At 37.1% G+C, this 17422-nt stretch overlaps 1 pseudogene; it reads right to left on the reverse strand.

The window, feature by feature from the left end:
• Window positions 1–357: 357 nt before the first annotated feature.
• On the reverse strand, window positions 358–957 carry LOC105289705 (annotated as a pseudogene).
• Window positions 958–17422: the final 16465 nt, after the last annotated feature.

Here is a 17422-nt window from a genome sequence, read left to right on the forward strand (position 1 = left end):
TGATTGGTTCGTCTCCCTGAAGCCACAGAAAGAAACCACCAAAGTCACAGCCTCTCTCAGCTGCAATGGGAAACCATCAGGGAACTGTGAAAGGGATTTTCCTCTTTCCAAGCTGTTCCTAACCTGAGGATGCCAGGTTTCTTCCCTACTCCTTTCTTCATCCAACTAACAGTGCAATGTCTCAAGGTGCCCTATTTAGCCACGGCTGCGTGCATTCGCCCAGGTGTGGACAGGATAGAAATTTTGGGACTAACAGTGAAGTCCTGGGTGAATTCATGCACTGCGCGCAGTCTCAGGCCATCAGAAGTGAGCAATGCCTTCTTACTGGTTCAGCAACAGGCCCTTTGCGGCTTTGGCCTAGAAGAAGGAGACCTTTTTGGGCTTGGTGACAGGGATTTGGCCCTTGGAGCTTAACCTGCGAACAGCCTCCCTGAGATGCTTGGGTTGGAGTGGGGGCGTTTCCCTCCACCTCTGGCACACGTCCAGGGCCTCTTCCACCACCTCGCCGACGAAGACCTTGGCCAGTCCAGACATGGCAATGACCACTTTCTGGGACACCGTGGTGCCAGACACTCTCTGGATCAGACGTTTCACGGCTTCCCTGCGGAAGGCTGACCTGCCATACATTTCATAACGGTTCAGCTGCTCCTCGGACAAAGAAGATACCAGGAGTTTCATCTTCTGAACCTCAACTTCGTCCACTTTCCGTTTCTTGTTTTTCTTTGCTTTGGTGTTTCTCTTCCGTCTTTTGGCCACAGGCGAGGAGTCTTCCCTCAGGTCCGGATCGTCCTGGCTTCCCAGCCCACCTTGCTTGTCAGAGGCTTCCTTTGGTTGCCCGAATTGGTGGCCCGGTGTCCCGGTGTCACTGGCCCCGGGGCCCGTGGGGGTGGCAGGAGGGTGATCACATACACCTGTGTCCCCACTTTTGTTTGTGCGCGACGTGCTGGCCTTGTCCATCCCGGTGCTGGAAGACCCGGGGCCTCGCACTGGGGCTGATTGCCGGCCTGCAAAGAGAATGTTAAGTAGAGAGTTTGGGTCAGATTAGCTCTTGGTTTATATCAATTTATAACCAATGCCCACAAACATGCCCACTGACTTACTGGTTTCTGTAGGCCCGAAATTTCACTCTGAGTCCTTCCGGCTTCAAAGTCAGCAGTGGAGAAACCGCCTTCTGCGCTGTCCTCTCGAGACCTGTGGAACTTGGAGAAGGCCCAGGCCCTTATAAAGGGCTCAAGTTATGGGACCACGCCCGGTCGGAGAATCTTATTGGGTCACTTGCTTCTTAATCTCATCAGGGGAGTGACCACTCATACATAAAGGGAGGGGCCTGCAGTCCAGGGACAGATGGGAACTTTGTGGCCTCCCAGAATTCTGTCTGCTACCATTTCTGAAGATTTACATATTATGATTAGAACCACCTGAAACATATACAGTGAAAATAAGACCTATTTCTAAAGCCACATATGACTGAGCAAAAAACCCAATTGATTGAGCAGCAAATCTTTTATCAGGTTCCCGGAGAACATGTTGGGGGTGAGGTGAACGCAGAAAACCTAAATATCTCCCCTCAGCTGTTTTTTTGACCACGTTGGGATAGTCATTTGACATACTGCTTTTCCCAAAGAGACTACTGGGAATTCTAGAAGAGGTCTTGTTGGAAAGCTTATGCTTTCCTAATTAAACCAATTTATGTCAGTGTCACTGACCTTTCTACCTCCTTTTCTATACTGAGCATGCGTATGGTACATGAAGTGATTTATTGTTCTTGTGCCCAGGATGGAAATGCCTCAAATCTGGAGAAGCCAATCTTGACCTTCCCGAGATGTCGAACCTGTGCCAGAGCTACTGCCTCCAGACTTACCGTGTTGTGAGAAAAATAAGCCTCTAATTTAATCTTCTGTAATAGACACTTTTTGGATACTAGGGTCTGAAATTTATGACAATTGATAAAAATCATTTTTACTGTTTTAAAGAACATGGAATTTCACAAGAAAATCCATAAATAAGTGAATACTTATATTTCATATATATTTTAACCATGACTTTTTATAATAATAAGGCGATAGAAAATAGCAGATTATTAAGTATTAAATCCTATGGCATTAGCTAGGAGTGCTTTGGGAGTTTGAGCTGCCATTTTTGATTGACCGTTGTTGTCAATGCTGGTTTAGATTTTTTTAAAATAAGCATATTGAAGGAAATTGAGCATGTCTACAGATAGTGAATATTGAGAAATTGTCAAAAATAAGATGGTTTACTTATGAAGTGTTTAATGAGTGCTAAAGATTGTTTTAGACATAAGCTTATGAGTGTTATATAGTATAATTAAGAGAAATGAGATTTCGACACCAAAAAATGTTATCTCTTGAAAGTTATCTTGGATATCTAGATCGATCAGATTGTGATTGTCAATGTCAAAGGAAAGATTTTGCCAAAATGGCAGAATGACATACGATGGACACTGTCACAGGAAAGATGACATGGGAGGTATTGAGTCTAAGAGACAGTAATACATGATGGAACAATTAGTTGTGTTATTCATTTAGGATTCTTCCAAAACAAACATTAAAGATACCTAATAGATACTGTTTAAACTCATTAAATACATCAAAATATTTCTTACTACTTTTTTATTAAGATGATTCAAGTACAATATTAATGAGGTCAAGATCATATCTTAGATCCCTGGATAGCCTAGTTAATTTGTACGAAGAAAATTACATTTTATGTTCATGGACTCTTTGACTAACTGAGATCGCTTATTAAATATGTGTCACTGATCACAAAGGACAAATGAGGAAAAGTACACAGGTGTTTCAGAGAAAAATCCATCCTTATTACTGAGAAACAACTTTAAACACCTGCAGGTATAGAATTGCAGAAAGTAAATGTATCTTAGAGATGTTATACTTCATATTTTTTGATAAATATTTTTAGTTGCAGAATTCTTTGTTGAAATACTTCCATAGATGTTTGATAGATAAAACTGAGTTGCATTGTCTGATGAGGAAGTGATGAGGGGTCTCATCACTGAGACTATTTTATAGGACATAAAATAGTGATGTCAAAATAGGACATAAACCAAATAGTGATGTCAAAATAGGACATAAACCAAAAGCTGATAATTCTTCTGCCTTCCCCCTCCCTTGGACCCCATCCTTTCCTCTTCCTCCAAAATGCCCTCTGAAATCATTTTGAAAATATGAGAATTAGAGTATTATGAAGCACCACTGTTAAAAAGCTAATCTAGCCGGATGCTTTCATTTTCGAAATTAGAAATGGCAATTTATCTGAGATTATCATCTACATGTGACAGAGTTGGTTGCAAAGGGTTCCAGGTGGCACTAAAGATAAGAGAGTTTGGATGAGGCAAGCCCATGTAATTGAGACCGAGGCCTGGGAGTAGAACTTGAACACATGGCCACACTTTTAATCACTGAGAAGCCACATGAAGAAACCAAGCGAGGATAGATTTTGAAGGACAAGCAGGAGTGTCTGTCATGGAACCCTGTTGATTCCCAGGAATTATGAAACAGAATTATAGTCCTCAGTTCTAATAATAACATTATCTTATATTTAGGAGATCTTCAAAATTCTTTCGTATCTGTCACTGGATCCTCATGAAAACTCAACAAAGTTGAAAGAGCAAGAATATTCATACCTGTCTCAAAAGTGAGTTATAGTCTTTAGGACATGTAGCAATAACAGCCTTTTAAGATAAGATCTCGTAACACATTCATATTCCTGCCACCATGTGTGTCAAACCTCTAAGAAAGGTAACTCCTTAGTAGAAATGATCTCTTTGACTAGGTTTTAAACTCTTTTTTCTTTCTTTTCATTCCTATTTCCTTAAACATATTTCAATCACTATGTAGATTTTCTTTAGTAGATTATAAACTCTTTGAGGGAAATATAGGTATCATCTGTTTTAGGATTTCCATGGCCCTCATTTAAATGTCTTAAACATAGATACTTATTGAATAAATATCAGGTAAGTTTAAATATTGATTACTGCCTAAGCGGTAATGATTGGATCAGAGCAGTTGTAGGGGTCTTAGCTGATTTGACATTTTAAAAAATTATTTTGAAGTAGATTATTAAGGATTGATAATGAAACTTTCAATAAAAGGACATAAAATAGACATTAACAAAAATATTTCTAGGCAGATGTTATATAATAATGTAAATAATGATACATTAATGATTAATTATATCATGTTATATGTTAATTGTTATAAAATAACAACATACTATTTCTGTAAATAATAGCTCATACATGAAAATCAGGTACTATACTACTATTAGTCAATAAATTGACTTATGTGAGCAAACTCCTTATTTTCAAATAAATGAAACGTTTGGCTGAACTCATGTTTGGTTTTCTGCTATTAATATATCATGCATGGTAAAATATCAAATGTGAGAATATTACTTGATGAATTGAAAAAAATAAAACAAAACAAAAACCTCTCGTAACTCTCTATTTATCCATTCCGTTGTCTTCTTCCAGAAGGGTTTTCTAGCAGTTTTGGAGTTTAAGAAAAGCTATATTGTAGATAACTGGCTCCAGATTCTGCTCTGTGGAATAATTTTTTGGACAATGTTTAATTAGCAAGGTATTAAAAAAAGTGCTTTCTAGCCCCCCAAAAGTTTGGAAAGTGGTGCATGTTTTACTTTCTTTTGGAGATTTGCAATAAACAGCATATTCACTGATGTAGGATGAGTTGAGGTACTAACGATCGGTTTAACTTTAATCCCGTATCTTCCATACCGGTTTGACTATGCAGCGTGCTTCCCCCTACCCCCACCCTCAGCCTCTTCTTTCTTTTGCCTACATTAGCATTTCCGTCTCTGCTCCGCATAAGTCCCATCATCAATATGTCACGTATCATTCCATACATTTCATCTGGAATCAGACATATGAAGACACACCCACATATACTCACATTGAAGGATAGGCTTCTGAAGGTCAGCTTCTTCGATTTGCACCTTGATGCGGACACTTGCCGAGTGACTTTGGAGAAGCTTTCTAACCTCTCTGATGCAGTTTTCTTACTTTGAAAGTGAGGTTTACAAGGATGTTGTGAAGATTTAGTTACATATTCCATGCTATGTGCTTAGAAAGGTATCTGTTATATGTCAGTGACTAGAATAATTATTATATTCTTACATTCGTTGATATATTGCTTTTAAAAATGTGATCATATATGCCCAATTTTCTTCATTTCACTTACCTCACTCAGTTATATTTTATAGAAATTATTCCAAATCAACCAATTTACCTTAAGTCAATTTCTTCATATTATCTATGGTGTGGATGTATCATATATTATTGAGCCATTTTTCTAGTGATGGACTTTTACTTTTTTCTAATGTTTTACTATTGCGAATAATGCTACAATAAATACCTGAGGATTACATTTTCTGTATTTTTTCCCTTTTAAATATTAAAAAAATTAGTTGTGATAACATACACATAACAAAATTAACTAACTTAACAGTTTTTAAGTATAAATTCAGTAGCATTTGGTCAATTCACATTGTCGTGCAACCAATCTTCAGAACTTCCTTCATCTTGAAAAATTGAAGCTCTGTACTCATTAAACAATAACTCTCCATTCTCTATGCCCCTCAGCCCCTGAAAACTACCTCTCTACTTCATGTCTCCAAGTATTTGACTACTGTAGTTACCTCAAGTAAATGGAATCATACAGTATTTGTCTTTTTGTGTCTAGCTTATTTCAGTTAGCATAATGTCCTCAGGGTTCATCCATGTTGTAACATGTGTCAGAAGTTCCTTCCTTTTTAAGCCTGAATAATATTTCACTGTATGTATATATTGTTTTTGTTTATCTGTTCATCTGTCAATTGACACTTGGTTTACGTCTGCCTTTTGGCCATTGTGAATAATGATGGTAGAAACATGGGTGTATAATTATCCCTTTGAGACCCTGCTTTTGACTAATTGATTCTAGCAACATAGATATGTTCCAAATAGATCTTGGCTTGAATACGATGGTTTGGAGGTTAACATACATAAGAAATAACTTCATAAATGCTTACTTGTGGATTCAGAACTTAGAAGCATAGTTGTCGTAGTGTAAACATTTTACATAGGACAAAAACATTATAGTGAAAAAATACTACTAACTTATAGTGTCTCTAATTCTTTTTTTTAATTGAGATATAATTGACATACAATGTTATATGATTTTCAGGTGTATAATATAATGATTCAATATTTGTGTTTTGCAAAATGATGACAATAAATCTAGTTAACATTTGTCACCTAGAATATCATTAAGTGCCTCTAATTTTTAATATGAAAAGATACAAAGAACGCTACTTGGTGAGTGTAAATATAAATTACCATGGTTATTAATATTTTTGTATTGCTATTAGTGCTGAAAAATGGTGTTTAGAACCTATTTCCTACTTCCTACTTATCCCATTTATGGTAGAAGACATAGAAGCCATTTAAAAATTATATGAACATTAATTCAACCCTTTACTATCAATACAATTTTTTGGTTTAAATTTCCTATGTATTAGGTAATATAGTCACATGAAATGACAGGGATACGTTCTGAGAAACGCATTGCTAGGTGATTTCATCATTGTGCAAACATCATAGAGGATACTTACACAAACTTGGATGGTATAGCCTACTACTGTAATTGTATGTGCTATACTTTTATATAACTGACAGCACGGTAGGTTTGTTTACACCAGCATCACCACAAACAGGTGAGGAATGTGTTGCACTATGATGTTATGATGGTTACAGTGTCACTAGGTGATAAAAATTTTTCAGCTTCATTATAATCTTATAGAGCCACCATTGTATATCTAGTTCGTCTTATATATGTTCCTTATTAACCAAAAGACCTTATTTGGTGTATGACTGTAATGAATAATGAAAACAAAGCCAGAATTAGACACACATAGGAATGCAAATATACACATTGTGGTTTTAATTCAGAATAATTCTGTTTACTAAGCTTGCTAAAATATTCTCTATCATCTATTTATCACCTATCAATCAATCATCTACCTATCATTTATCTATATCTATGTCAAATGTATATATATATTTTAAAATATTCAAATGTTTCTAAGAGAAGAGCCATGAGGCATTAGAATAAAAATAGCTATAACAAAACCAATGTATTCAGTATATAGTCTACAAGTCATAAAAGAGATCAATTTTTATGAGTTCTACTGAACATATCTGTGAAAATATATGAACAGGGCTTAACTTCTGCAAAGTTATTATTAATCTCTTCAAATTTAACATTATTCTACTGCAAGAATTTTTTTAATCTAATCTAAGTATGTTAATAAATTCAATGCCAAATAATGTTTAAAAACTTTCAGTCATTCCTCTTCCAAATCCCTCTAAGGTATTTTATTTAGCTCATAAGGTTGTCTCTGATCTCTCATTTAAAGATAATCCTGTCACTTTCTATCAAATCAACTTCTTCCATATCCTGCAAAGCACTTGTTAGCACTTGAAATTATCTTTTTAATATGTTTATTCGCTCACTATCTATGTAATCCAGGGGCGAATCCAAATGTTGTTGGAGTCTGAAGCTTATATAATTTTAGTAATTTATTTAAAGAAAACAATTCAAAATCACGAGTATAAAATTAGGTATGAAATCTCTCGGAAAGACCCGTGTAAGTGAAGGTGATGTGTTGCTGACTGAGCGTTAGGATAAATTCACCTCTGGACTCTCCTATTAGATCCCAAGATCTCTGCAAGCGGGAATTTTATGTCTTGCTATATCTCTAGAACTTCATAGAATCTTAGTATGTTTTATTATTATTTTTTTAAAATAAATTAAGGAAGGCGTATGCCCTAATCGGACTTCCTTTATTGCCTATAATTGCTTTTCTCATGGCAAACACAATTTCCTGGCGTTATAAATGACAGGGCACAGTGGTCCCACACTATTTTATTGTTCTATTTGAGTTCTTGTATTGTTTTCCTGTTGTGCTTTGTGGAAAAGTAATTTTATTGTAAAAAGAATTGCATTTTTCTGTCTAAATTGCCATAAGGTATGGCAACTCTTGTGATATAATATCCTTTCACAGGTGAACTACAACTATGGAAGATTTAACAAGATCATTCTTATTTTACCTTTTGGGGAATTTATGGGTATTTGTATTTATTTATTTATTTTGCTTAATTTTATTTTCTGAGGTTTTTTTTTTTCAGTAAGTATATATTGATTTTGTAATTAAAAATTAAAAGAAGTTAGGGAAAAAAAAGAGTGAATGGTTTTCACTGCATGAAGCCTTACTAAGGTAAAACTTACAGCTATGAGATTTGGAGGAACCATATTCCTAATGGCCACCAGATCTGCAGTAAATAGGTTTTAGTGCCATTTAAGGTGGGGAAAGCACTCATTTACATATGATGGATCCCTAACTACATAGCACGTAGACAGACAGTGATTGCTAAGTGTATAGCATACATTTCCATATTTTCTCACTGATTTCTAGTGAGAAAATCAGTGAGAAACTAGAGGGACTTCTAATTTTGAAAGGTCTGGCCACTGCTTTGAAATAGAATTTCTATAAAGGTTTTACCTCCAGCTGTCCTACATTCATCCAAAATATTCCAGATAAAAGGCCACCAGAAAATTCCATAGGTCTTATGTGTCAGGTGGTTGTGATTATAGGAAAATGTCTGCCAGCTCTGTCTACACTGTTAGTTCCGATGGGCTGTCATGATTGTTCTGGCAGAGATGAGAAGTGAATTCGTGATGTCTGAACCTAAAAGAAAATTAGATCTTAAGAGTAAAAAGTTATTCAGTGGTTGGGGTCCATGTCTTTGCATAGTCAGAAGTGTAGCCCAGGATGAGAGGACCGGACCTGGACAGCTGCCTCTGTGAGCTTGGTTTGGGCTCTCTCAGAGAGGACCAGAAATACCTTCTGATGAAATTTGGTACAAATCCAATCACTGAGCTCTATGTCAACACTGATGCTGTGTGACCTGACTCCTTTTGCACATTGCTTTAAGCCTTTGCTATGGTGTTTCCCTGATATTTGTGGCCACAATAGAAGTGAGGGACTGAATTAGTATTTTCTTTAATTTTTAATCAAGGTTTAATATCAACCCAAATGGATTAAATCCAGTAGGCAAAAACAGAACATCAAAATTTCCTCTCATTTTCTAGTCATTCTTTGAGGCTTGACAGTATAAAATGGGTTGAATGCCTGAGAATCTGCATATAGATTTTTCCTTTTGTTGCTTCTTTCCATCTAGCTCAGTGGCTACGAATGATGGCACAGTGTTTCAGGCATAAAAACTTGTATGACAGTTTAAGAAATTTCAAGGGTAATTTTTTATAAACCATATACAAATTTATCTTGCTCTTTAGGAATTAAATCCTTGCCTAAAGTAATACCTGACTTACATATTTTCATGCATTGTTTTCTTTCTTTTTCTTTTTTTTTAGGCGGAGGGGTGGGGGGACTGACTCAACAATCCCATGAGGCAGAAAAGACAGATATTATCTGCATTTTGAGGATTGGCAAATAAGGTTGGAACTTACACACGCAGAGATAAGCTTTTGAAATGTTATCTACTAATCTTTGTGCTTCTCTCCTCTGTATTTCCTTGTACCTGACTCTTCCTCTGACCAAAGAGGCTTCCACTTTGCCTCAGCTGAATTGCGATTGTTTTACACGAGAGAGAATTAGACAATGTTTATAAAAGTCGAATTTTGCTAAGAGAAGAAATGCTCTTGAGAATTAAAAAGAATAGATTCCTGAAGGAGGCAGGATGTAGAGTGTATGTCATAACAATGGATTGGAAAAGGAACAGAAACAACCTCAAGTGACTTGCTAGGAGGTTAGGTGAGAGTGCCCTGGCCGGGAGGAAGAAAGAAGAGTTTGATGGGGTTTGGTCTTGCAAGAGGTCAGTGGGTCCTTGGATGTGTGGATACACCTGGGGGTCCACTGAGAGAATCAGGTCAGCTTTGAGGGAGTGCCCTGCACTGTCCATGACCAAGACCAAGGGAGTGAGTGCGTGGGAGCTCAGCCAAGGGCTGCAGACACTCTGTCACCATCCAAGGGAGGCCTGCATGTGAGCTGTGTTAAGGACTCGCATAAGTTCTCTTTCATGGCTGCCTGGCATGACCTTTCAGCAGAATTGTGTGTGGCTAGAGCGGAAAGAGCGAGAGAAAGTATCGTATGGGCAGAAGTGGAGAGGGAAGCAGGGTCACGTCACAGGGAGCATGGTAGGGCATGTGAGATGCTGGTCTCAAATGTAATAGAGAAGCGGTGAAGCATTTCAAGCAGAGGAATGACCAGATTCGGTTAAAATTTTAAAAGATCATGTTGGCTGCTCTGTGGAATAAGATGCACAAAATGACCTTTTCTTCCTGTAAAACTCCAATTGCCTTGATTTTCTTTCAAAATCACTCTCAGATCCATATTGCACCCTTTCTCTGCTGTGTTCTCAGGGAGCTGGCCTCTGCCAGTATGTTCCCCAGTCTCCCTTGCCAAATGGCTTCCCTCCACATGAGGCCCATGGGAGCCCCTGAGGGGGATTGGAGAGTGAAAGAAACTAGGAAGCCAGTTCCAAATCCTGATATGCTCGTCTGGCCTGCCGACATTGGAGAAGATCTTACTTCTGCAAAAGAGCTACTGTACCACCACCATCTCAGATCTGGCATCTACACTCGCAGAGAAAACAAATGGGACTCCGTAACCACAATCTTGAGTACACAGCCAAGACTACTTCCTGGAAAGGCCACAGTGGCCAGCCTACAGGTGTTATAACGCCTAATCAATTAGCCCAGACATCATCATCCAATCCATAGTACTTGAGGATTTCGATTTCCTAGTATGGACAGAGATTATTTGTGTTTTGCAGCTGTGAAAAGGGATCACCATTTTTCTTCCCACGACTCAGCCCTAGAATGTCACCTCTGTGTTGTATGAGGTTCACTGCTTGTAAGTAAACTTACTAAGTACTCACTCTTTGAGTTCTGTGTCTTACATTCTTTTTTGTTCCCTCTGCATCCTCACCCACATGCTTCAGGTGATGAGTTCTCTGGGGTTCTTGCTTCTTCTAGAAAGCACATCCTTCCGGGCCTCAGCCCTACTACGCATCTCTCACATAGGGCTAGTTCTCTGCAGGTGGTCCTGGGCTCAGCTACTAGACTGTGGTAACATCATTACACGTCTTTCTATCCTTTGAGACCTAGAGGGAGCTTTGGCTGTTGCTAATCTTTTGCATGACTCACTTTTTCTTGTTTGACCTTTAAGTTCTTGCAAATAGTAATTGTATTTAGTTTTCCCAAGTCACATTTCTTTTATGGGACTTCTTGGCATCATCTCTATTTTTTTCTGACGAGACGCAAACTGATAGAGCAGTATAATAGAAAAACTCTACATTTAGCAAAGAAAGAACTGTGGATGAAAAAAAGGGGTTCTACAGAAAGTAACCTCACAGGGTGATCTCACCATAAATTCCTAACTGGGCAGGTCATGGTGGACAGTCACATCCAAGGCATATAATTTTTTAGTAAAAGGTTTATCTTTGCCTTAAGCAAGACCAACCCATAGTTTCTGTGCATCTAGGTTAAAACACCTTTATAATAAACTGTAAATACCTTCAGGAAAGTATGTAATCTTGGTAACTATCCTATAGTGCAACACGCCCTTACTTTTTCCCACCTCCATGTAATCTTCCTTATGTTCCCTCCTTGATTTCAAATGCCTAAAAGAAGCTGCAAAACTGTTATTCTCCAGAGCATTTGCAATCTCGCTACCTGGCATATGTTGCCAGTTTGGCTCAAATAAATTTATAAAAATTCTCTATAAGTTTGGACATTCTTTGTGCAAATAGAACTCAAAGAACAATTCCAACTTTGCTGTTTATTAACTTTGTCTTTGAACAATTAATTTCACTTCCTGAACCTTAGGGTTTTTTTTTTTTTTTTAATATGCAGTTGCTTATTTTATGAAGCTTTGATCAGGATTCTGGTGTGATAGATCCAACTAACATCGCTAGAATTGCTCTAAAAAGAACTCTTACGGAAATGCTATTAAATTTGATATTTTTGGCCATTTCAGTTGTGCGTGACTTCTTTACATTTCTGAGTATGTGGTTTAGTATATGGTTTTTATATGTCTACGTGTGAATGCATATATACCCTCAGATACTTTCTGTAAACTCTTTTCCAAGTTAATGATATTCATGGATTCATTCAGTGGCTGTTAAATCATGCCTTTAGGAGTTGCATGTTCCTCTCTTAATGGTTACTTTTCTTAACTAAAGAAAATCCAGTGGTGGTGAAGTGATATAAAATTTTTTGCTAACTTTAAAAATTTCTAGTTTAATCCTGGGTTAGGATTAACATATGTTCCCAGAGTTCAGGGGCAAAATAAGTAGAATTTTAGCCTTGTCCTCTTTAGCATTAATGATTTAATACAATTTTTTTTCCCTTATAGATAGCAGAAACCAATGCTTCTAAATCAAAAGAGCTGACATAGCACTAGGTTTATTTCTAGATTTATTATGAACATAGGCAGCTATGGTTAGTGTTAAAAATAGGCTGGTTAAGGCTTGAAGTATAATTAATTGAATGAAAAAATATATTATTTTTCACAACCTTGTTACTAAATATATCTTATTGGGTATCTGTAAAATCATCAGTTTAAGATTTGCAAAATTGAAGTGGTTCCTGGTTACTGAGAAATCCTCATAATTTATTCAGGCTTCTACATCTGCTTAATCTTTCTTTTCTATGTAAAGATTTTTTCCCATTAGGTTAAAAAATCATAACCTTGCTCTTGAGAGGGGATTATTCTTCTAAGTATATTATAATAAACAACCATATGAACTTCTGCATAATAAAAATATATTAAAATATAACTTGGAACCGTTATTTTGAATATAAATGTGTAATGATGTAATGATTAAAGCAGGAATTAGAAGGTAAATTTATTTTGGATTTGGCTGTATTTCCAACACCATGAGCCTGAAGAGACTCACTCCCTAACTCTGGTTTCCAGTTGAAAATAAAACAAAATATTTGGATAAAAATTTCACAATATCCATTGCTTCACTTACTTGGTGTTAGTTGGTTTGACTAATTCACTTCAGCTTAACTGGTGTTTAATCACGCTGACTCAATACACAGTTTTTATTGGTATAGTATAGCAATAGCCTCTTTCTCTGTTTATCCTACTTCAAACATGCACATATGTTATTCTATCTATATTTTAATGGCCAAGGAGTACAATTTACAAAATTTTATTTTTTTTTCTTAATACTCTCTGCTGAAGCTTGTGGAATCATTTGAGGACAGCCATTCTTACTAGCTACAAACTGAATTTGAATCAAGCAATATAAATCAGTGCTCACATTATTTCTTCTGCATTTTAGAGTTGACATAGATAACTTCTTAGTCCCCAGAGGTTACATAGGGACTTTTAACTGAATTTAGGGCAGCTCTGACCCAGCTCTGACATTTCCTTGCTCCATAGACTTTAAAGATTTCTGGTTGCTATGGAAACGAGACATAAATTTCTTACTCAGGAATGCTTGACCATGGTCAAGAGGAAGACCTCATCAAAAGTTTGTGGCCCTATCTTCCCAACTTTCCTGTGTTCCAGGCCAATGAGGGGACTCTGCTTTTCCCAAACACGCTTCCTCCACTCCTTAACCCAACTCACCTTAAAAAGTTTTACTTAAGCTTCATGCCTGACCTCAAATCCAAGGTCTTATAAGTTTTTTGCTGATCTCCACAATGAGAGGTAATGACGTTCACTTTTAACTGCCAATTGTGCTGATTAAACTTTTGGGGATCCTTATTCTGCCTGGAATGAATACCTATTTATAGACAAAACTTGTAGTGTGTTGAGGACAGGAATGTATCTTGGTATTCGTTTTGTATTTAGCACAATGTGTTGGACATAATCAATGGGAAGATCCTAAACTCTGAACATCAGGATGTGTGGGGGCCAGTTACAACACTGTAATGATGTTATAGATAGATATTGTGGGGTAAAGGGTGGGGTAACTATTTTTGCTTAGAGTAGTTGTAAAGTTCACAAAAGATATGAGCTTTGAGCAGGGACATGATGAAGGAATGTGTGTTTTGCCACAGGAGCAAAGAAGGCTATTTTATTCCTTGCAGACATAATAGATTTTGTGAAAAAGATGTGGATCATGGGAAACGAGATCAAAATGGCAAGTTAGGGTCAGCTGTGAAGAGTTGTATATGGTGCAATGAGTTTGGAATTCATTCTCAAGGCCACAAGAAAGGGATGGGGATTTTAACAAAGGGGAAGGGATGACAACAGATTTTTTTTTTTTTTTTTTTTTTTGAGATGGATCTGCTGGAAGCAGTGTGGCAGGGAAACCAGTCTCCATGACATTGGGCCCTCAACCAGAATCTATAGGCAGCAATTTCTATCCAATTTGCATTCCCTGGTAACGCACAGTAGCATAGCAATTAATTAAATCATCACCTGTATTCACCTGGAAGGACACATCCCTTGACTATTAGATTTTGGAAGAGTTTCACAGAGGGCAGACCATGCTATCTGAATATAGTGTGTGGGTTTGAAACATTATATTTGATACGTTATTTCATATTTCTAAAATGAAGAATACCTATATTGGTACACAATTTTGTATTAAAAATGATTATGGGATTTTAGAGCTCAGAAACAGGGAGGTGTAACTCTTGAAAGGCTGGGAAGGCAGCTTTAGGTGAGGAGGCTTATCTCAGATCACTTAGTGTTCCCAGTCTGGAAGCAGAAGCAAGGTCACTGTTTCTTAATCAACTTCCTTATCTCCGCTAGGCCGACTCTGCTGTCTCAATCTGCTATCAACTTCTAATACTACTTCTCCTTTCTTCTGTTGATATTTGTCATTTTTCAGCTTTCTAGTTCTTAAAATACAGATATCACATACATTTCCGGTAGAAAAGAATGATCTTCTCCTTGAAAACTGATATCGTTATTATTATTATTTTTTAATGATTCATAACTTCTTTCAGCCAAGGATGCCTCCCCTCCCCCAGTTACTTGGAAGATCATTTATCTGAACCAGTTTTTATCTCTGTCAAAATGGATTTCAATGATTATCGCCATGGGGGAGACTGCCAGGGTTCTAGAACACTGAACAGAGCAGCTGGATTGTTTGGTGGTAAAGATGGGCCCTGGCCAGTAGATGGTGCCTTGTAGTCCATAAATACTTTATCACACCAACTACTAGTTAAGCTGTCTTGAAGTTCCTCCGACTACTTATAAAATAGGTAAGTTCGTATTAATAGTGAGAGGTTTGCTCTAGGTTATAACTAGGACTTTAAAAGTCTCTCATGCGAAGATTAGGGAGCTCAAAGTAAATCTGATTAACAGAGAGGAGGAAGGGGTCCAACTCATCTGCGGGCTCACGTAGAAAGAGATGCCATTTTGTCACTTTTTCTTTGGGAACATTTTTATTTATAACCATACCTTCCAGTGAAAATTTGTCCTGTCTGAACATCTACATCACTGCCAAGCAAACGAGATTCAGATACAGCTCCAAGCCCTTAGTTTCTATTTTTACAACAAAATCTGCCCATAGCTGCCTCTTTACTTACATTACTTTCATACTATCTGGCCTTGACAAATGCTGTAAATTAGGATAAAAAAGAGAGGTAAAGGGTAGCAATGGGAAGAATGAAATTCATCTACAAATTCCAGGTCTCTGAAGAATTTCTGAGGATATATGTTATTAAGGACCAGAAGAGTTTTCAGAACTCCTGTGTTCTGAAGTGAATTTCTTTTTGTATGCTTTTAAAAGTCAATTGTTTTTTCTAAGTAATACTCAGTTTTCATTAAAATGTAAATCAATAGATTTTTATATGCAGGGAATTATTTCATGTGACTTTTATTAACTTCAAATTTCATAAGAACTTTAAAGAGTTTAGTTTTATAATCATGTCCAAGTTTTACTTTTTATTCAGTAGTTGGAGCTTTGATCTGTAGGAATTTGTGATTTGGGGGATATAAAAAGTTAATTTTATATAGTCACAATAACTATGAGCTTTTTCTGCTGTGCGGTAATCTTTTAGAGTACAAGTAAATGTCAAGTGACAGCAGTAGAAAAAAGTTTGTTAGGTGGCCATTTTTACTGTGATGGAAAAATACACTCTTCGTTATAGACAAGTCAATAGTTATTATGCTGAGGGTTCTATGATAATTAACTAGTAAGTCGGAAAGCATTGAGTCAATAATTTTATTATTTTCATTTATGATTTGTTTATTTGTTATATTAGTCAAGAAAAATGCATATGTGCATACGTGTACTATTAAAATTCTAAGCAAATAAATCACATATATGTGGAAAACTTTACTGACTATGGCTCAGAAGATAGTGTCAAAAGCCACTTTCTAGGAACAAGGACACTGGAATTAGATATTATTGCCCTCAAATTTATGTACTTCTCTGGTACTAGATATGAATTTCTAATCTTTTCTTTAATATTCCATACTGATGTCATGTCACTGCCTGTATATCGAATGTTAAAAAAAATTTGCCTCCTACACCTCCAAAGCACGGGTGTGTCCTACCTGGATTCAGGGCCTTGCCACCCTTTGGGTTTGCTTGAAGAGAAACTTCACCATTGACTTCCACTTCCTCAACTTCTCTTGTAGAGCTCAAATCTTTTTTCCTCCTCTCTACCACTCCTTAGTCCAGCCCTTCGTACATACTTCTTTCCTAAATGACCATAATAATGACTCCTAACTGGTCTAGGAACCAGCTGTAGACTAATTGCTTGTTTTCCCCCACCCCAATTCATTTGTTGAAACCTAATCCCCAACATATTAGGGGGTATGACCTTTGCAAGGTGATTAGGTCATGATAGTGGAGCCCACATAAGTGGGATCTGTACCCTTAAGAAAGAAGCCTTTGAGAGCACCCTCGCCTCCTCCCCCATGTCAGGACACAGAGAGAAGACACCGTCTGTGAGCCAGGAAGTGTGCCCTCACTAGACATATGATCTGCTAGAGCCTTGATCTCGGACATCCAGCCTCCAGAACTGTGAGAAATAAATTTCTGTTGTTCATAAGCTACGTAGTCTGTGGCACTCTGGTATATCAGCCTAAATGGACTAAGACAGTAATTTAATTTTAATTCTCTTGTTCTTTCAAACTGTACTCTAGTTACCATTTAAAAACACAGCTTGAATAAGATGAATCTCCATAAAACCCTTCAGTGCTTCTGCATTTTTTTCCAGCTTTATTGAGGTATTTTTGACATATAACACATGTAAGTTTAAGATGTACAACGTGATAATTTGATACGCATATACAGTATTGCAAAATGATTACCGGAATAAGGTTTGTTACACCTTCTTCCCACACATAATTACCTTTCTTTTTTGTTGTTGCGATGATGCGTAAG

The sequence above is a fragment of the Pteropus vampyrus genome, unplaced genomic scaffold (assembly GCF_000151845.1).
Source record: "Pteropus vampyrus isolate Shadow unplaced genomic scaffold, Pvam_2.0 Scaffold27, whole genome shotgun sequence".
Classification (NCBI taxonomy): Eukaryota; Metazoa; Chordata; class Mammalia; order Chiroptera; family Pteropodidae; genus Pteropus; species Pteropus vampyrus.